This window comes from Syngnathus scovelli, chromosome 1 (assembly GCF_024217435.2).
Source record: "Syngnathus scovelli strain Florida chromosome 1, RoL_Ssco_1.2, whole genome shotgun sequence".
NCBI lineage: Eukaryota > Metazoa > Chordata > Actinopteri > Syngnathiformes > Syngnathidae > Syngnathus > Syngnathus scovelli.
The window spans coordinates 18,540,328-18,562,792 of NC_090847.1; the positions used below are offsets into that span (position 1 = coordinate 18,540,328).

At 38.5% G+C, this 22,465-nt stretch overlaps 1 long non-coding RNA gene across 2 annotated transcripts; it reads right to left on the reverse strand.

The window, feature by feature from the left end:
* Nucleotides 1-1,100: 1,100 nt before the first annotated feature.
* On the reverse strand, nt 1,101-21,965 carry LOC125988475 (uncharacterized). Of its 2 annotated transcripts, none has more exons than XR_007488383.2 (3): nt 21,816-21,965; nt 21,328-21,514; nt 1,101-3,030 (listed from the first exon to the last, which is right to left on the reverse strand). It is a non-coding gene; the product is annotated as an uncharacterized lncRNA (long non-coding RNA). The 2 variants fall into 2 exon arrangements; XR_011086650.1 differs by lacking the exon at nt 1,101-3,030 and adding an exon at nt 14,897-17,499.
* Nucleotides 21,966-22,465: the final 500 nt, after the last annotated feature.

Below are 22,465 nucleotides of genomic sequence, written 5' to 3' on the forward strand. Positions count from 1 at the left end.
TGCTTTATCCCTGTGTCACAGCGGACAGACACAAAATGAATATGTGATTCAATATTGCCTCTAGTGGTCAGAGTATGTAAAATAAGGGCTCCTGACACCTGCAACGGTCTATAACAGATGCTGCTGTAGAGGAGAAAAACGCTCATCACATATTGCTGCACCCTTGTGGATGCCGACGCTGAACCGCACTCATACAGTAGAGTTCAACTCTTATCTGGGTAATGTGGCTAATGAATTGTCCTCCTCCCCTGAGGGTATTCACATTAACTTGAGTATAGGTTTTCACTTAGAGTGGATCAGTGATCTCTGCAGTGGCTTCCCCCTCCAGACTTCTTTCATTATCTAAAATGAGAACATATTGAAAGGGGCACCGAGGTGAAGTAGGTTGGCAGTTTGTTTCTGAGACTTGGGCGAGTGGGTCAGATTCACATCAATTGACATATCCTGGCACGGGATCACAGGTCAATCGACTCATATTATCCATGACCTTTAGCGCGTGGAAGATAGGGAGGTATATTAAGAGCAGTTTTGGAGAGGTATAGATTGATGGAGCAAAGAATAGATTTGACTTACAATCTAGAAATGAAGCATAGTGCAGTTTCTACATCTTCCAACCCTCACACAATTCCCTCTGTTTACTAATGTCCATAGACAAATATTGTTTTCTGTTATGTTGCCGGGTCAGACAGTATTAGGTCTGGGTTTAATCCTCTATTTTTATGATCACTGATAAAACAAGGCTTCCAACAAATGAAGCCCCATAAAGAGAGAGGCGGGATAAAGGTAGAACAATAGACCTCATCATTCATGTTTCAGCAATGAGACATGGTGTCAATGTGCTTGTCATTTAAGAGAAAATCTATAACCAACTTGATTTTCACTCGGTAGCGCTCAGAACTCCATCAAGGCCTCACAATAATAGGGTGTGTTGTTTATTTTAGCCTAGTCTTGTAAGTGGTGGTCTTGCCAAGAGGAAGGGGTGCCACAACAGGCCAGAGCCACTGGTCAAAGGATTGCAGTTATGCTTTTCATAACAAATGTCTATTTCAAACCAGTTGCTTTGTATACAATCAATAAACACTTACACTTTATGACTTATTTATTCCTTAGACAATAAAACAAATTGTTGCAGAACTCAAAATGTTAACTCTGCTGTGCACATGAGATCATTGTTAACACTAAATACAACACAATAAACCAAATTATGTCAGTGGGCATTTTCTTACATCTTTTTAATTAACAACCCTGAGTGTCAGAGAGAAACCTTTACCAAAACTAAATGATTTTAAATCTTTACAAGAATGTGGGCGTCATTTGTGACTCTGAGCTTCGTTTTCTAATTCCTCATATTAAAACTATAACTAAGATCATGTTTTTAATTATCAGGAGAATATAGCCAGAGTATGCCCATTTCTATCTCAGTCCAACACAGAGTTGCTGATGCATGGTTTGATTTCCCTTAATTACAATTACTGTAATGCTCTGCTTTCTGGTCTTACTAAAAAGAGTACAATAACTTCAAAACTCAGCCAAATGAGTGCAGGTTTTAAAATCACTAGATTGGCTCCTTGTGTATTTTAGGGTTCATTTTAAGGTGCTTTAAAATGCCTTAACAGTCATGGAGCATATTATTTATCTGACTTGCTATTATCATTAACTCTTGTGAATCTTAAGGTCCTCTGGCCTTTTAATTATTCCAAGGGTGAGAACTAAAACATACGGTGATGCTGCATTCAGTTACCATAGTCCACAGCAATAGAACAGGCCTATTTTTATCTATTCTTTGTTTTCATGTCTTAGCTCCTCTTATTGGCTTGTCTAGTACCTTTTAGGTCTTTTATTCTGTTGTTTTTAACTGGCAAAACTCCCACTGTCAACTGAATGAAGCAATTACTAAAATTGCACGACAACATTTACAGATTTTTGAACTAGGTGCACACAAAGGTGCACCAATAAGGCACCCGTCAATTGTTTTGACAATTAAAGGCTTTTAAATGCATCTTATGGTGTGAGAAGGAGAATAAACTATTTCAGATGTTTAGTTTGTAATTTAATTTTTAATCATTTATTCAAATAAATAATTTGTTAACGAATTTATTGAAAATGAAACAAATCAATATTACTCAACTTTTATTTTTTAATTAGAATAACTTATTTTTATACACATCAACTTTTTTTCACCTCATCTACAAATGACCTGACCCCAGCAGTCCATTTTCAAAATGTAATGTAGCCCTTGAGCAAATAACTGTCGATGCCTGGTCTAATTACATGTCATTTTAACTTCCAAATGTGACGTGGATGGGACCTACGCTGCTTTTACAGAAAATATCTTTCTGTTGGCAGAGTAGAACTCAAAGGAAATAACTCTCTGTGTTGCCTACTGTGACCAGTGACGTATTCGGACACCACTGATGACATATGTTTTGTGTTTGTGGTTCTACACGCACTTAGCTCAGGGTGAACATATTACCAACTACTTCATAGCAGAATTTAGAGGTTTGTGTATTTTATTTCAGATGGTCAGTTTAGATTGAGTATGTATTTACCATTCTTTCTGTGATCAACCCCACGTTTTTGTTTTTATAAATAAATAAACTTCTTTCAAAGAGTCCCCTGAGCTCCAATCTTGTCTTGCCTGTTTTTCACTGCAACAAACAATCGCGTCAGTGACCAACCTTTAAAAGTTTTTTTTTTTTTAATCAAATTAAGTTGTTCTATCCAACAAACTCTAAGAGCTAATTTAGGTCTGCTGTTATTTTTTTTCTTCCAAAAGTGATGAAATCATGGAAAATAAAATGTATGCTTGGTGTCCTAGGTTTGTACCCTTGGTGGCTGAATCTCATCTGTCCCCCAGCCTCTGATACCCTCTCCATCACTATACCAGTCTGCTCCCCATCCAGCACTCCATCACAGCTCCATGGAGCCCTAGAGATGTCTCCCCGGTAAGGAGTGATGTAGTGGCCAACGCTAACAGACCCTCTCGGCCACTATTATTAACTGGGTCCAACCTTCATTTCTCAAGGTCTCCTGAAAGACACGTACAAGAGCATAAAGAACAGAAGCTTCATTCAATTCCTCAGTTGAGACGACAATGCATCTTTCTTTGGTTCAGAGTTAACCCTAGCAACAAATCTCTTTCGATTCAACTTCAATTTTGTTGTTGAATTAATGAATTGGCAGCAGCACATTGCAGTGATGGCATGATTTTTTTCCCTTCAAATCCATAACTGCGCTGTTCAACGATAAAGGCAGTTTTATTAACACAGTATGCAAAATTCAAACAAGCGATGTGACAACTAATGAAAAGCATTACATTTCAGGCTGCATGTATAATTCATCGCCATCAGACTTAATCCGGTATTCAGCGCTACAGACACAGACTGCAAATGAGCAGAAACAGACCATGCGGCATCTTTTGAATCAATAAAATACTAGATTCACGAGATTCACTTGCATTTCCCCGAGATCCCTATAATAATGTGTAATGTAGTTTTGTATTTATCCTGTGGTGCATGCTCATTTTATTTGTACTTACCTCGATTGTGTTGACTGTAATCTCATGCTTGATAGGTAAGGTATCACCCTCATTACTTTCACTGTGTATCGAATTCCTTTAACCCCTCAATATAGCTACTGCTGCTAGCTAGGAAACCAAATAAATATAGGCCTAACTGCTGCCTCGCTAGTCCACTGAGGCATTGATTTACACAGGGCCGACTGCAGCTCAGAGTAACAAATCTAAGGGCGAGTCAGTTTATTCATAGAACAAAAAATAAAGTTGTTTCCTACACACATCTCGGAGGATTTGATTCAGTATAGATGAGTGCTGTCAGATCAGTGTGTAGCAGCAGACACCTGGTAGACTGTGTGTTTGTGTCTGACTCATCCTGCCTTAATAGTGTTTCCAGAAGATGGCTCCTTGTCTGCACAGTTACATTGCATATTCACATTTTACGAAGACTGATTCCTCATAAAGGGGGTATGGAAAATTGGTTTGGAGTAATACTGCACACAGCAGGAAACCCACCACCTTTTCTGCGAGCGAACACTGCACGAAACCAGAGCGGGTTGTTTATAGAGAAAGGGACAGATGGCGGACTGGAATGGCATTCAGTAGAGCACAGGCCTCCATCAAGGCTGAACAATCCTAATTTAAATCAGCGCCAAATTGTACACTTTCATTGACACCTACTTTCTACACGTGCTTGTTATTTGTCATGAAGTTCATGCATTATTCATTGACAAAATTTAAAAATTGTGAGGTCTGAAAATGGAGCCCTTCATAGGGCAAGGAAGTATATTCAGAATTTCAATCTTTTATTATGTTATATTATATTGAGAATCATTAAGATTTTTTTTCCGTTTTCTTTACTGAGCCCTTGTGTTTTTTTTCTGTGTTTTTTAGTTTTGTTTACTTTTTTTCCTTGTCATTAATGGTTTTCACCATTCTTGTGCAAGTAACTGCACACGTGACATTTTCCACAAAATTAATGGAACAATTACATTGAGTTCTCAATGATTTGTTCCTCCATCCCTTTTAGGCCATGTTATTTAATCCAAAGAAATACACCATAACATTTAAAACCCATATATACGACTTTTAGGGTGTTTCCAAATTCATGAATTCAATAATTTTAAGATTTTTTAAAGACCCCATGGAAACCAACTTGCAGCATTTTGAGATCTGATGGCCGAATCAACGATGTCGGGTGGCTTCCTATTAGCTGATTTCTAAGTCCGGAGGTAATCAGGCTTTGGTGTGGTCAGTGATGATGAACTCAGCTTTCCCCAAAAAATTGATTAGCCACACTTAATTCATGATTTAACAAGGTGGAAAATTACTTTTTTCCAGAGGACCGGCTAATATTAAATAGACCCCCACAGCCCCTTAATAAATAAATTTACCTTTCAAAACCAGCATTTGGTGTTTACTTGGGTTATCTTTGTCTGATATTTACCTTTGTTTGATGATTCTAAAACATTATAGTGGGGAAAACATGCAAACAAAAAAAAAAAAGAATTTGAGATTAGGGCAAATACTTTTTCGTGGCACTCTATCTAACAAACAAACACACAAACAGTATGCATGATGAAGGCCCATGCTGTAACCATCTTGCTGTGAGGCTTGTTGAGTGTATGTAATGTTTGGCACACCATCAGTCCCTGTGATCAGAGAACGGGCATGCAGCATTTCACCCACTCACTTTGTTCCCCCTCTGACAGCCTCAAGGCCCGAGTGCCTGACTGACTGACTGACTGGAGGCTGAATAGTGAGAACAAGAGACAGCAATAAAAAAGAGGACTCCAACCGCGTCCCCTCGCTTTCAGTCAAAAGGAAATAAGCAATGTAAAACAATTTAAAGTACTGCAGGCTAAAATTGGCTTTCACCAGGATCTGAGATGCAAAAGCCGACAATTCCAAAGCATGTCTTTCAGGCTCTCTGTATCTGTCACATATGTGCAAACATGCAAAAAAAAAAAAAAAAAAGAAAAGATAACACACAGACACACACACACACATGCGCACACACAAACAATAAATCATGCCCGTCCTTTCTACTGCCCTGCAGGTCACAATCTCTTTACCCGTATAGAATTTCTAATTGATGTGACAAAGTGCCTCAGAGTGTCCCGTTTCCCGTGCGTGGTTTTCTAAAATGTTCTGACCTCTTTCTTCCTCCTCCGAGTCAGACCGCTTCCTTTTACTGCCAAGTGTGGTTTTAATGGTGTAAAACAGTCTCTTGATATCCGCTAGTCAGATGTTGCTGTATAATGATCAGAGTATTGACCGTAGCCATAAAATGGACAGGAATAGGAGGACAATTCAAACATCAAAAAACTCTGCCATGAAGTGTCTTTGTAGAATTAAAAGCAATGCATCAGCTTTCATCTTGCAAAATGATAGCACAGTCATCACTTTGTGAAGACTTGACATTAGAGTGCGAAGAGGAGATGGTTTTGTCTGCGGTAGCTTTTAAGAGCTGTCACCGCAGCAAACATGACAGCCTAGCTAAAAATAATGCCTATAAATTGAATGTCAGCATGTGTTACACATCTACTTACGAATCTCCATTGTAAAAAAAATAATAATTTATGCACACTTTGCATACGCAAACACGAGTCATCCGTGTTTAGCGCTTCACTGTCAACAGGCAACAAATTTCACATGACACAAGCTGGCTCATTCTTTGTTTTCTTGAATTAGATGGATGTTATGTACTGTGTTTTGTTTTCATTAATTAAGCGTGGCAGTGTTAATGTCAGTCACTATTAATTTGGAAGTAAAAAGTGGGAAGGTTTTTTTGCTAGTATTTTATTAGATCAGCCTGTTGTCACTGAACATCATCATTGACTTGTTGAATTGAATGTTGCATAATTTGGCAGCTATGCTTTTCAAAGCCTTAAACTTCACCACACTAGAAAGATGTATCTCAGAAAAGCTGTTTTTATCTTTTAGTGTCCGTGCATGAGCAAACGCAGGATATGGAAGAGAGCTATGCTGACGTAAGTTCGCCTTTGCCGCTGCTTGTTGTACTCAAGTGTTCATGGGACCCACAACATCAGATACAAACACATTCACATTGAGATCGGCACACGCACGATACGCATACACACACACAAACACTAACCCTAAAGCTCACAATTTCTGTATGTTTCCCTGTGATATCTCAAGTGTGTTTGTTCTTCTCCACGTGTGATCAGGTTGGAACACAACGTAGTTTCCCTGCTGATGGAAGTCACAGCATAGCAGAGGGCTGATACTGATCAGTCAGCACAACATACAGACAGCACTTAAGGGCCTCAGTGAAAGGCTGTCTTGCCTGTTGTTAAAGAGTACAGCCAGAGTTGCTGTGGTTTATAGTGTCAAGGAAAGAGTGTAAGGACTCTAAAAGTATGCCTATCAACAATAAGGACAAGGAACTAACAAGCTCAGAACATCCTTTTGAACCGACATGTGAAGTATTACTTCCTGTACTGGTTTATCCTGTTTATATCTGGTGTAAACGGCAATTAAGCACATATAGTTCCATTAAGTTGACTTTGCTTCGACATGGACTACTGTAAGTCAATTTCTGCTTCCACAATGTTAAAAGACCGTGTGTGCCTCTCCTCCGCTTAAAATAATGGGAAGGAGGCCAGCCGCTTTAATTGGTTGGGAAACAAGCTGGATGTGTTCGCTTCCTTAACTGCAAAGACGGCCCTTTCCACAGTGACCCTCTACGAAAATACCAAAACAAAGAAAAAAGAAAACTTCACCTATGAATATAGGATTCTAGATTTTATGTTGTGGTTTATGTTACCATCTGGTGGTGAAGATTGTTATTACAACTTCAAACTCCTTACCTGCAGATTTTTCCATAGGCCACCAGTTCTCCATTCCTGACTTAAGCACTAAAGATGCCCAGTTTTTATCACGATTAACATATGGACAGTGTAGAGATTCATGGAGCTAGCTATTATAATGCTGCAATTACGGGGATTCATCTCAATAAGAACATGGTTGATTTATAGTGCAGACCATCGAAGCCTGTACATAAATCACCAGGAGGTCACCTATCGCTTTCCCTTATTCATGCAAGCTATTATTTATATCGCCCGGTCATGTGTAATCAATATCCTTAATTCTAATTACATCTCAAGTACTTACCACTCTGTGTTGGAACAACACACGTTTGTGTCGAAAATGTTAATCAGCAAGGTCAGTGTGAAGCATAGGAGAGGATAAAAATAACTGAATAAGGGACAGTGTGATGGAGTGTGATTAAGACCGAGAGCAGAGATGCAAATAAGTATATGCTTTCCACAACAGTGATGGTATGTTGACCTGAAACACAGGCGAGAACTCGACAACTTTTAGTGTTGAAATGTAAACAAAGAGCTCATTGTTTTGCACAGGGCTGCACCACATTCATCAGCAGCAGCAGTGGCTGATTTTGCCTTGTGTGACATGAAACTCGGTCATTAGCAGTGTTGATAATAACGCTATTTAAACTTACGGCGTTAGGGAACTCATTTTAGTTTTTCCCAGTAATGCAGTAATCTAACGAGCGTAATCACTCTGTATCCACACAAACAGGTTGAACGCAACCTGGAAGTTGTTGAGGAGCTTACATGGGAAAGCTTCAATTGAGGAACATCTGATGTATCCTCTGTGTATGTCCTGTAGCTCCTCATTGGTGGCATATGAAAACAAGTGTGTCAAGGACTGTCAACAATGCAGGAATTCAAATTATATAGTTCCAATCTATGTTTTGCCATTATTGCACTATTCTTTGCGGTGGCATGCTTGTCAAGAAGAGGGATGCCTCCCGCCTGGACAAGCGAGTGAGGAAGGCGGCTTCTGTTGTGGGCACGGAGCTACCTGATCTGGTGTCTGTGGCAGATCAGCGGGTGTTGGCTAGGCTGCTGTCCATCAAAGAGTGAAAGGCTGCTGACACCGTCTTGCTCCAAGGAGAGGCTGAGGGGTTCATGCCTTCCCTATGTTGTGAGACTTTTTAATTCGTCGCAGGGTTTGTAGGTGCGGTCACAGTTGTGACACTGTTTATTGTTTATTTATTGGATCCGTTAATTATCAATCTATTTATTTATTCATTTACTTGATGTATTTATTTACTATTTGATCTATTTGTTATTTATTAATATTAAGCTATATTGTCTATCTGTTTATCTATCTGTGTGTTTCTGTATCTAACTGCTGGCTCCTGAATTTCCCCCTGGGATCAATAAACTATCTCTCTCTCGCTCTATCTATCTCTCTCTCGCTCTATCTCTCTCTCGCTCTATCTATCTCTCTCTCGCTCTATCTATCTATCTATCTATCTATCTATCTATCTATCTATCTATCTATCTATCTATCTATCTATCTATCTATCTATCTATCTATCTATCTATCTATTTTTCACAGTGGTCGACGAGTTAGCATGTCCACCTCTGGCGTTCTTGCGTGGAGTTTGTGTGTTGTCCGTGTGCCTGTATGGGTATACTCCAATTTTCTCATATGTTCTAAAAACATCCATAACAGGAACACTCTTAATTGTCTTTAGGTGTAATGATTGTTTGTCTATGTGTGTGCCCTAAAACATGCATAGCAGGAACACTCTTAATTGTCTTTTAGTGTAATGGTTGTTTGTCTATGTGTGTGCCCTGTGATTGGCTGGAAACCAGTTCAGGGTTGAAGTCACTACTGCCTGAAGTCAGCTGAGGTAGGCAGTTTAGATAATGATTGGATTGGTGCTGCGTTACATTTGGGGCAATACTAGATTATACTGTCTCATGATCATTTTATGAAACCATGCCCATTTCTAAGATTTGCAATGCAGCAAACTGCTATTTCTCAATTACATTCGGCTTTATAAAGAACATTAAACATGTTTTGATGGGTCTTTATGCAATTTTTGGCTTTCAACATAATGTTATTTACTTATTATGAAAACAATCAGTTATAGTTATTCATGTTTTACTAAAATAAATAATTGGATTGAAAATTTAATTACTTTATTATAAAAGTAAATAGTACCAGGTAAAATAACTATTTTCACTACTCTAAAAAATTGCATTACAATAAATAATTTTTAATGAAACATCAGTATTTATTGAACTTAAACTGACAACGGCAGGTTTATTCTGCAGTTAATTAGAATCTTCTTTTACAGTACATAAATAATTTATTGACAATAAATTGATCAAACTCTTAAAATAAGATAACATTTACAATTTTAGACAACAGGTATTGTAGACATTCTGTGCTTCATTTCTTTCTTTCAAAGGTTAACAGTTAAATAACAAAGTAAATTGTGAGTGTGAATGGTTGTCTATGTGCGCCTTGCGATTGTCCGGCAACCAGTTCAGGATATACCCTGCCTACCGCCCAAATACTGCTGGGCTAGGCTCCAGTGTGCCCGCTACCCTCGTGGGCATAGAGCATTTCAGAAAAGCCCACAAATAATACCTCTTTATAGAGAAACGGATATTGAATGCTTTCTGGTAGTTTATTGTTCTTCAACTTGCACTTTAGTTGTTCTGTTGGATTTGATGAAATATAGATTTTTATTTTATTTTTCAATGAGTGAGACATTGTGCTCCAGATATCCCACCACATCTTTTTTTATCTTGGACATTTAGCTGACACAATGTATGAAAGAAGTACAGAATTAAGCGGATGATGGAAAATATGAAAGATCCTGCGTATAAGTGAAAAATATGTATGTCTGTAAAAAAAATAATATAAACTTATACTACATAATCACCACAAAATGGCCTCACAGCATGTGTGAAGAAAAATTGACACACACTCATATGAGGTTAGTAATGATTTGTTCCTAGCAAATGCGCATACATGACAGGAATCACCATAATCTGCTGTTTGCCTAAAGAGCGTTACTCACACTGATAGATAGGTTCTGTGTGGGAGCATCTGTGTGCCTGTGTGTTGTTTACTGTAGGGATGAGCATTGCCATAATCCAGAGTGCTGCTGTGGCAACACGAAAAGCATTGGTGGAGGGATGCTAATCACATGGGAAATACAAAGAGGTGAAAAAAGAAGGAACATTTAGGGCAGTACTTAATAACCAAGGAAAGAGGTGAAGGATGTGAGCCAAAAACTATCCAAAGTCTCAAAGATTACCGTATTTTTCGGACTATAAATCGCTCCGGAGTATAAATCGCATCAGCCATAAAATGCACAATAAAGTGAAAAAAAAACCCATATATAAGTCGCACCTGAGTATAAGTCGCACTTTTGGGGCAAATTTATTTGTCAAAATTCAACACCAAGAACAGACACGAACCAGCAACAACAGGCTAAAGGATACGGTATGAGTTATTCAAATATCTATTACATAAATAACACCTGTCGATTAGTCCTCTAGTTATTTTGTTAAATCATGTCAGTTTGAAGACACTGCCAGGACAATCGAGGGCACCTCCGACATCCATTTTTTTCATTGATTTTCATAATATGTATTACTTGTGCCCTCTCTGCATCCATTACAACCTGGTGATCCTGAAAGGGGGATCCTTCCATCTGTGGTCCCTTCTCAAGGTTTCTCATTTTCCCCTGGCAGGGGTTTTGAGTTTTTCCTTGCCCTTTTGAGAGCTTAAGATCAGGGGATGCTTTGAGAATGATTGTCAATTTTTGGCTATGTGAAGCCCTTTGAGACTGTTTGTGATTTAGGGCTATACAAATAAACTTGACTTGTTTGCTGAGTCTTTTTGTTTGCTTTGCTGAATAAACCCTGGTCCAAGCTGTATTTGGTCGCCCTGCTCCATCCAATCCTGTGACAAATGCAAAATCCGAATTTTCATATTCGGTTGGAAATTAATCATATAAAACTACAGGCAGAATGAGTTATATTTCCTATTATATCTGTTTGTCTTTAGTTTATGTAAGGCACCTTGTTTGGTATCTTAAGCCTCGGAAAGAAGTTAAGTTTGTTAATGTCATTTATTACTTTCATTTTGATTATTGTTTACAATGTTTTACAATTATTTTCTGCTACAGAAACAAATGGGAGATAAGGAGCCATGCTCTGCCAATTGCTAAATACATTTCATCATTTGCCATGTCTTTTTCAGTTTGACATCCAGTGGGCCAGCGTCAGAATGTACTGTGGATGGTTAAAATGAAATTTAAAAAGTAGAACATTGAAACAGCAAGATGTTGAAAATGAAAACAAAAAATAGAAAGAAAACGATCAAGGATTAATCAGCATTGTGTGATTGTGTAAAGATGGTATAGTAATGTTTTTTTTTTTTTTTTTTTTTAAACAGAAAAGATACAGCTCTACAGGTTTAAACAATGCACAAATCAGGCAACTGCTTGACACAAATAACTCTTTGATGATAGATTTTGCTTTGGTAATGATATCCCATCAATAATTAAGCAAAGTTTATGAATGCACAGATCGTCTATTGGTGTAACTGGAGTAATGGCATGTGAAGTGAGTCAAGATAATGTATCCAGGGGGATTTATAATTCATTATTTCTCTGTAGCTTTGTAGTGCCAGAAAAGGGAAGGGTAGAAAAGAACAGGGAGCTTGAGGTCTAAGGTGAATGAACTGATTTCTAATACAACTTACCTGCTGGCTTTGTCTGGCAATCTCTCACTGCGCCTTTTATAAGCCTGGGGCATTTCTTTAATCAGGGAGATCAGAGGGACTTACAAATGTCAACTACGTAGTTTATTTAGACACACATTGAATGTGTGCTGAAGGGAGCTGCATGGACAAAGGCTAATACTGTGATGTCGTTCGCAGCCAAGTTTGTTATTATTATTATTGTTATTATTATTATTATTATTAGTAGTAGTAGTAGTAGTAGTGTTAGGAATGGGTGGCTCGGTGGGGCACTGCACGTCTACCTCACTGTTTGTAGGGTGTGGGTTTGATTCCACCTCCAGCCCTCCCTGTGTGGAGTTTGCATGCTTTCCACGTGCCTGCATGGGTTTTCTACGGGGACTCTGGTTTCCTCCCACATCCCAAAAACATGCATGGTAGTCTGATTGAGCACTCCAAATTGCCTGCGAGTGCGGATGGTTGTTCGTTTCCGTGTGCCCTGTGTTTGGCTGGCAACCAGTTCAAGGTGTCCCCCGCCTACTGCCTGATGACTGCTGGGATAGGCTCCAGCACCTCCGTGGGGACAAGCGGCACAATGGATGGATGGATGGATGGATATAATTACTGATAAACAAAATGAAAGCTCCTCAAGAGAAAAATAAAAAACGTTCTATAATCAGGGCACATTGTTTGCTTCAAACAAGTTTTTGCAGACCCTCTGACTTTCATTTGAGCATTCAGACTTTTTGGGTTGTGTAGATAGATTGCTAGGACATGTTTTATGCGCAACCCTCCTCAGATCTCTGTACAGATGTTTGATCAGATTGACGCTGGCTGGATTATTCCAAAACCTTAATCCTCTAGTTAAGTCATACTTTTGTTGATTTGGATGCATGCTTTGGGTCATTGTCATGCTGAAATAGATTTTTCATCAGGTTCAGGTCTGGACGCTGGCTGGATCATTCCAAAACCTTAATCTTTTGGTGAAGTCATACTTTTGTTGATTTGGATGCATGCTTTAGGTGGTTGTCATGCTGAAAGATGAATTTCCTCTTCATCTAAAGTGTTCAAAAAGAAGCCTCAAGCTTTTGTGCTAACACTGAATAGTATTTACCATAATTCCCTCCTCCATGACGAAGGCCCTGGTTCAGCTTTAAGAAAAACAGCTCCAAAGTATGATGCTGCCCACCACTATGCTTCACTATAGGTACAGTGGATGTAAAAGTTTATATGTATGCTGCTGTTTTTCCCAGGTTTTGTTGAAAATATAGAGCACTATGATTAATTTTCAAGGTTTTTTTTCCCACCATAAATGTAACCTGGAACCTATACAACTGACTTTTGGCAAAGGGTAATCTTCATATAGTTTGATCAATAAATCTAAAAACTTCCTCCACTGAATTTCATTTTGGAGAAAAAAAGTATTTTATTGCTATAAGTATTTAAATTGTTGGCAGTTATCAAAGCAATATTTTCTACTGTGGGGGCCCCAGTTCAAGACCATCCACCCCCAACAGCCCACGGACACACGGCTGTGATGTCCTTGAGCAAGACACCTAAATCGTGAAATGCTCCCAGGGTGATCAAGTGGGGGATACTTGATCGCCCTGGGAGCATTTCAGCATTCCTCAGTATGTGCAACTCACAGGGTGTGTTTTCTGTGTCCACTCCTGTGATGGGTCAAGTTTCATGTACATGACAAATAAAGATGATAATGGTTTATTCTTCTTCAATTCTAACTGTGTCTTAATGTCTCGATAGCTCTTTTTTTTCCTTCTGAATTTGTTCATTTAAAAATGGTCCTTCTGAGTAGAAATGAGTGTGTCCGACAAATAAAGATGATAATGGTTTATTCTTCAATTTTAAATGTATCTTAATGTCTCGATAGCTCTTTTTTTTTCCTTCTAAATTTGTTCCTTCAAAAATGGTCCTTCTAAGTAGTAATGGGTGAACGAAGTTTCAAATTTGCTTCATAAACCAGGTATATTTTTTGTCTCCTGTAGATGGATAAAGGGGATTAAAAAATGTAAAGTCCAATGTGCTTTCAACCCAATGGTGAGCAGAAAGTATCATCTTGATGGCTCAATAAACACAAGAACTGGTTCATGAAACTTCATTTTTCCCATCACTAATTCTAAGACCCTCGAGATGTCTTTACCTAAAATGCTATTATATCAATAACAGGTAGGTGCAAAAGTGAAACCTGTATGTGTATATATAATCCTTTTTGGGATTTTTTTTTACATTTTGAACTTATTTGAGGTTTACTACACATGTAAGTGGAAGGCGTGTTAAAATAATATTTTGCAAATTTCTTGAGCTTCCGTAAAAAAAAAAAAAAAAAAACTGGAGTTTTAAACAGATACTTTAGCAACTTTGGAATGAATTCCATACTTTAATATGGTTATGCGCCTATAGCGTATCACTCCATGAAAGATGCCAACTGAGTTCTGCCCTAATTACTCTGCATTGCTCAGAAGATCCTGGCATGAGTTCACAGAAGTACATAAAGAAAAGGAATAAGTCAGAGGGCTTGCAGAGACTAAATACACAAAAGACAGAGAATTTTTGGATCTCATGATGCGAAACTGCACAGAATCAAGAGGAGAATCAAGATCCCCTGGTTGTTATTTAATGAGGGATTGATCTTATCCATTCAGGGTAGGCGGGATGGTGCACCTTTTGTCATGCCCAGTGATGAAACGGCCTTAGAAGTCAAGTAAAGTTGGTTAAACAAAGAGAAGGAGGGCAACTTGCAAATAACAAGGGAGGTTAAGATTATAAGAAAATGGAGCAGAGGAAAAATAACAGAAAGAAAAGCAACAGAGTGGTGGGAATTCTTTATTTAGTTACCTGAGCACAAAAATTCCATATGAGCACAAGATGCTGGATAATTTGTAAATTTAGGAATGTTTAAGTTGAGGAATAAAGGAGTTCATGGATGTTATATCTATACAAAACATAGAAAAACTAGTAACCTAGTCAGTCCTCTTTGTGTTTATTATATCTTTAATCCAGTTCAGTTAAATGTTCAATTGTGGACAATTCTGAGTTAAGGCCAATCTGAAGCAGCATTATTGTAACTACAGAAATAGGACCTGATACAAAGGAAAGAAGAAAAATGAGCTGTATTAAATGTCAGACTCCAGATCAGAAGGTTTTATACTGTCTGCAAGCAGGATTACGGAAGAGAAGAAAAGGGAGGGGAAAAGAAGGAAAAACATATCCTCATAAGGCAGACATTTGTTCTGTTATCACCTGAATGTTTTGCATCTATGTGTCATGACGTTAATGAGCTGTATCTTATGTGTAATGGAAAATTACCAAGCTGTGTGTCCCGTGTCTGTGCGTTGATGGAGCAACTATGTTTGTATAAATTAATAAGAGTATTTACACATTGCTGTTGCTCCCTCTTCAATTACCATGTGTAAAGAACTATGTGATAACCCAATCTTACTTTTTCAGTGTGTGTGCGCGTGTGCGTGTTTGTTTGTGTGTGCGTGTGCGCATGTGCGTGTGCGTGCATGCGCGTCCGTGCGTGCGTGCGTGATGGCATACCGAATATCCACGTTGCACATTCACCAAAACAAACCAACAACAAAATAGCAAACACCAACAACAAAAGCTGTGTAGCGGAACAAAAGACAACCAAAAAAAGCCATCAAGACACCCGCCTCAGCAGGCCCCCACTGTGATTAATGAAAACAAATATTGAGAGAGAGTGGAGCAGAGGCGCAGAGAAACAGCACAAACAATGGAGCAGACAGCAGAATGCATTCAGGGCTCGTTGATGGCCCTCTAGTGCAGAGTGAAAATAATGGGTGGGGAGAGAAAGTGGGATTGGAGAGAGGGCAAGAAGAAGGAAGGAAGAGGAAACGAGAGCACTAATGCAAAATCCATTCTTCCTTAAAACATGAACATGCAGTCGCACACACTCACACCAGCCAGGTTTCAAAGCTTTAGTGAGGAAAGGGTGTCTGCGCTTATGTCCGCTACACCGAGTGTCACAATCACTCATACCTGAATTGATTTCTTCAAAAGGCAATACATATTGCAGATATGACTTATTGTCATGGAGATCAGTCTTTCAAAATGCATTACAGTTTTTTGGTCGTAAATTTGCATTTTAATCTTCATTTTCTCCTTTGCGATTGATATACAAATGTGGCAAATTCTGTTGTACGATTTTTACAAGGATTCGTGGAGTTTGATTTTTTTTTTCATGAACCCATGTCATTATAGTTAAAATAGCATTATACTGTATGTTAATAAATGGTTGAAATCTAGCATGACCCCAAATGCAACCAATGAGTGGGAAGAACGTAGCGAAGAGATGTGACATGCTATGTCAATAAATGGGGAAAAAAAGCACATGTAGAATATGTAACATGTAAATAATGCATAAAATGAGAATTTTTCTGTTGAATACGGATGATAAAACCCTGGACTGTACAACCAACTGGTCTGTAGCGCATGGTTTGGAAAAATTAGTCTCTATCCTCAAAAATTTTACTCAACATAAGTTCAATGATTTATTAAAAGTCAACCTCTGGGTGGGATTTATTTTTGTTGTTTAATAGTATCATATCTACCTTTAATTTTTTTAGCTTGTAATATCTGTTTCTGCTAACATTTAAAGAATATACAAAGTAAACACTAACATACTTATGTACATAAAGAAGAATCAACTTTAATCTCTTGATCTATCCTTCTACTTAAATGTAAGTATTACGTATATGTTTCATCTATTTCAGTTATTTTGTCTGGGTTTTTTTTAACCATAATAACCTTGCTATGCAAATTGCACCTGTGCGTTTTTGATCCGATTCTTCAGCATTAGGAATTGAATCTGCCGCTGTTATTCTTGTCTAGTTATCTGAGTCCACATTTTGAAGCTTTACTTTTTGAGCCCCTCTTCTCCATGCAGTCTGTGCATGAGGTAAGACAAATACAAGGCTTGAAGTGAATCAGTGGAACTTCCTTTGTGACAGTCCCCAAACAAACACAGCCAGCCAGATAGGGATCATGGAGCAAATTTAGTCATGAGGGAATGGGAGGATGTAGGAGCAGGGACTGAGCCAACAGAGTGATCCTGCTTTTGGACAGAAGGCTCCATTTGATGGTTTGTGTGAGTCCCACTCTGTATCATTACAGTCTAATCTCTAGGCAGGCAAGTTATGGACCTTCACAACTGCCACCTCAGATGGAATATATACAATTAAAGTATATCTTGTGTTCAACTTTGGCGCGTTTAGCCTCCTTGTTGATTGTTCCACCTGTCACTCTTCCTCTCTGTTTACATGTTCTCTCTCACTTCCTTTTACCCCACCTGCTCTCACTACCTTTTGCCCCTCCTGACAGGCATGGGGTAAAGGAACTGTAAATTAGGACCATCCCATTTTCCACCCATCATCCTCTCAGCATTTGATGTGATCTTTCACCTATGAGGTCAAAAGGTAATATGTGTAAAGCAGTCAGTGGTATGGTCAGAATAATCAATCACTGCATGTTGCAATATTACAGGAAAAACAAGATGCTATAAATATTGCTCTCAAATTATCCTCAACACAGACACTCTTTAATTGTATGGGTTGAAACACATAGCAACAGATATCTTGCTGATGATTGTTGGATTCACAAGAATTACCAAACATTTCATGCTCACGTCACACTTGTTAATCTAACAATCTTAATCTATTTCAGAGATAACAAAATTGTAAGAGTCACAATTTTCACAAACAGCTTGAGATGGTTTTTATCAGCATCTACAGTATGTGATCATGAACGGACAAATAGGCAGAGGTTAGCCAAAAAATTAGCCAAGAACTGCTCTTTGGTAAGAATACCGTATTTTCCGCACCATAAGTGTTAAAAGGTGCAGACTCAATTGCGGGTGCTATTCTGTACTTAATCCACACACAAGGTGCACCGCGTTATAGGGCGCATGCAAAACGTAACGGGAGCAAGACGGTGAGCTTGGTTGTACTTGATTCTACGATTTAACCATGTACTGAACTGTACTCACATTATTGTTAATCGATTGTCATACGTAAATCCATCAAAGTCCTTACGTATCTTCTTTATCCGAACGTAACACATCGTGTTTGCTGATCGCTGTCTACATAATACCGCCACACAACATTTACAGAGTTTGGAATTTGGTCCACACAAAAGGTGCACCTTAATAAAAGGTGCACTTTTGTTTTTTTCAGAAAATGTAAGGCTTTTAAGTGCACCTTATGATGCGGAAAATACTGTAGGTACTTTAGTATGACTCAAATAAAAGTAAAAAGTAGTCCTACAAATAATTACTTGAGTAAGACTCAACAATTGCTCAATGATAAAAAAACAAAACAAAAAAAACATCATGTAGTATCCTGTGTAGCTTCAGATATCCTGAGGTGGGCAGATGGACAAAGCGGTCCTGATGGGGTGGGTTTTATAGTCCATCCTTGTAATCGTCCCTACCTGGCTCAAGTGCCAACTAAACACTGTCCGCCATTTTCTACAGTCCCTAAAACTTTTTAGAGTTTTAAAAAAGTCTCCTTTCACCAGTGGATTAGAGGCATACATAACGCCACACACGTTTATTGTAAGCTAAATTGGTCAATCCAAAATCAGCTGTAGCGTCCATTAACGAACATAGAGACTGAGCACGCGTCAGTTCTCCTGCATGTCCTTTTTAGATCGGCTTCAATTCCAAGAACCGACTCACAATTGTAGGCACACATTCACGCTCTGCGCCGCTCCTCACTCCTCATCCTCAACTCCACGAGCCATCCATCCAGCCGCACCAATACCGATTGTTCCAACTCTGCTGACACATCCACGTAACAAAACGGAGCCATGAAAAATGCTGCCCACCAAAGGCACAAAAAACACCAATGCCCCGTGGCCGCAACAGTCAAGTAGCGCGAACATTGCTGCCCCCCCAAAAAAAGCAGTTCTGCCACACGCGCACTGCCATGAAAGCCAAAACATCAAGCACACATTTTGCTGCTTTGAAGAATGTCATTGCCAAAACACTGAAAAAGTCCACAAATGATCCATGCATAGGAGAAAAAACAACCCATAACAAACAAATTACAAAAACAACTGAGCTCTTGAAGACAACTGTTACTTCGGCACTATGTTGGGAAAAAACAAAAAACAAAGATATGATGCTCGTCCCATCCTTGGTTCGGATCAACAAAACTCAAAGTAACGGAGAACAACTAGTATTCTCTGTTTTTTAAGTCACACAAGTAGATTTTTACCAAATGTTCCTGAAACAAATGTAACCCACCTCTCCAAATAAGATTAAAAAACAAACAGTAAAGACAACTGCCCGTATAATGCAATATAATGTAGTTCTACTCCCATAACAATAAATATGGACTGTTACCTCATTGTCAATCACCGCAGCGTATTATTATCTTTGTGAAGGTAGTGTTCTTTTTCCGCATTTATTAGACTGTGAAATATGTCAATTGTAAGTGAAGATATTTTTGTAGTCTTTTCTTGTTCTCTTCTGTGGGAAATACACTGACTCCAACGTTTTTTTTTTTTAATCCATTCTGTCAATACATATTGGAGAACACAAGTTTTATTTTTTTCCAAAAGAGATTATTAAAATGACAAAGACAGAGAGACCTCTGAGGGAAGCTAAAAATTACAGGTGAAGTGATACGTTCTAAAATTATCCAACTCTTTTATATTGCACATCTGAAGAATTCATGCTCATGTTTAATTCCCAAGTTCGGATGACGAATGTCTACTCCGAGCACCTGAAGATTAACAGAATTTTACCAGGTGCTCTCTGTCTTTTTATAACACACTCCTGCTATTTAAACGCTCGACTGTCTGACTGTCGTCTTACAGCGCGAGGTCATTTAGAGGAACTCAGAACTCGCGGATTTGCATAGCATCATTTGACAAATGCCACCTGACACAAAACTTTAAATATCTTGTGCATTTATAAATTCAATCCATTTTAAAATTACCTAATATGCTTATGCTTTTTGCAAGTCGCTTTGGTGCATTAGGACAAAGCAAATTTTGAGTGATGTAAAGGCATATTTAGATTTCACACTCCAATAACATCAAGTAATCAAAGCCAGCGGTGGAGCTGTGCCGAGGCATCAGACCAAGACTGAGTGATGCTGCCTTGGCCCTCACTCTTAACACCTGTCTCTGAATGGGTACATCAATCCTTGTTTCACCACCTGCCTGACCTTCAACACTGGCATACCTAAACGTGTACACATGCAAGAAGTACACTAACACAGCATGCATACATTTACAAGTCTGTTGACAAGCGTCAAGTGGGTAAAGAGTATATGACTATATTAAGAGACAGACAGGAAAAGCAAGGGGAGTGGCTGGGTATAACTAATAAATAATGCAGCATAACATAACCTCACTCTTTAGTGTAAAGAACAAACATGATTAATGGTCTTTGATTAAAAAAATATATATAAGTATTTTTTATAAGAAATTAAGAAATGTATCATCATGGGGACACTGCATCTGTCTTTCTTTGTGTCTGTTTAGTGAGCTGATTAAGACAGGTTTGGCTGAACTTGAACTTGAGCTTACTTTTACAAATGCCTTTCATAATATAAATGTTTTTTGAAAATTTAGGTGTTTGAAATTATGATTGGAAGGTGATAATTTTGGTTATATGCTCCATGTATAGAGATCAATGCACCAGATCCACTTAACATAAATTAATTCAATTGGGTATTGTATTCTAATGTTCTCTTTATCTGTCAAGATCCTTGAAAAGAAGGATTACCGCTTACTCCAAGTTAAGCAAAAAAAAAAAAAAAATTGAAAGAGATGAGATTATTGAAAGGAAGGCCAATGAGATCAGGGAGAATGCAAACAAAGCAAGGATTATGTTTGTCTTTTGGTGGTTTGACAACTGAAATTCATGTTGATGTCAAATATATATATATATATACACATACCAGCTGGGATAGGCTTCCAACACGCTCGTTACCCTTGTGAGAAGAAGTGGTTCAGAGGATGGATGGATGGATGGATGGATGGATGGATGGATGGATGGATGGATGGATGGATGGATGGATGGATGGATGGATGGATGGATGGATGGATGGATGGATGGATGGATGGATGGATGGATGGATGGATGGATGGATGGATGGATGGATGGATGGATGGATGGATGGATGGATGGATGGATGGATGGATGGATGGATGGATGGATGGATGGATGGATGGATGGATGGATGGATGGATGGATGGAATCAATTCACTTCTCTTACTTGATGTCAAGTGGCCCACACTTTTGTGGGGTTAAACTGCAGCTCCCCACTTGAAAGGCGCTTGGACAAAAGGACTTGAACTGGACTTCACTCAGTGATCATGACTGTTTTTTCTTCCTTGTCTTTGTTTTATTTTTGATTATCTTCAGCCAAACACAGCCAAACACAGCCAACACAGGTGAAAAACCTTAAAATAAACACAAATAGATGGTCAAACTCCAAACCATAATTAAGCAATACAACCCAAAATCAAATACTCAAGTTTTAAATACTAAGTCAGAATGACTTAGCCAAACAGCTTTCAACCCTGGTAAGTACACACAAACATTTTTCCCGCTTTATTTTTTTAGCTTTTACTGTTTAAAATACACCACATAATTTACCACAATTTCACTATAATGTTTAGCATAACCATAACCCATACATATTAATTTCCAAAGCCACCCAGTGTGAGCTGTAGCCCCATATTCAAATGTCCAAAGGCTCACCGGCTCCTTCTTTTGTTTCGTTTACCAAGCTTTCCGCTACAGTCCTGCCCTTTGGAAATGCTGCCTTGTCCAAATCATAGCAGGTTACCCTGAGCTCCAACACTCTCCCTCTTAATCAACCCCCACCTGGTGCTCTCAACAACCGTAACCCTGCCTCCTTCAGTGCGGCTGAGACACACCCAGGCAGAGAGGGTGCGGCTTGCAACTCATCTCAACACTTAATAAGTATCAATAATCACATCAAATATGCTTTTTAAAATATATTAGTACGTGGTTTGAGTTACTGACTACATTAAACTTAAATCATGGTTTCCTCAAAGCTTCTGAGTTTAATCGGGTTTTACTATGTCACTTTGGCTGGGTCCAAACTAGCAATATGTTACTCTTATTTATGAAAGCGTGCATAGAAATTGTATGCATGCCATTTTCAGCATGTGTGTACAAAACTATTCAGACTTACAAAAGTATGGATATGTACCCCTGCACACAATCTTATTTACGTATATAAATCACAGTCCACCTGGATTTGTGGCCTGAAGGTATGCCTCATACTGTACTGATTAAATGCCTACATTCATCTATAAAAGGTTAATGCAAAGCATCTCATGAATGAAAATAAATATCAATCGAGCTTTTCATCAATGGCACTA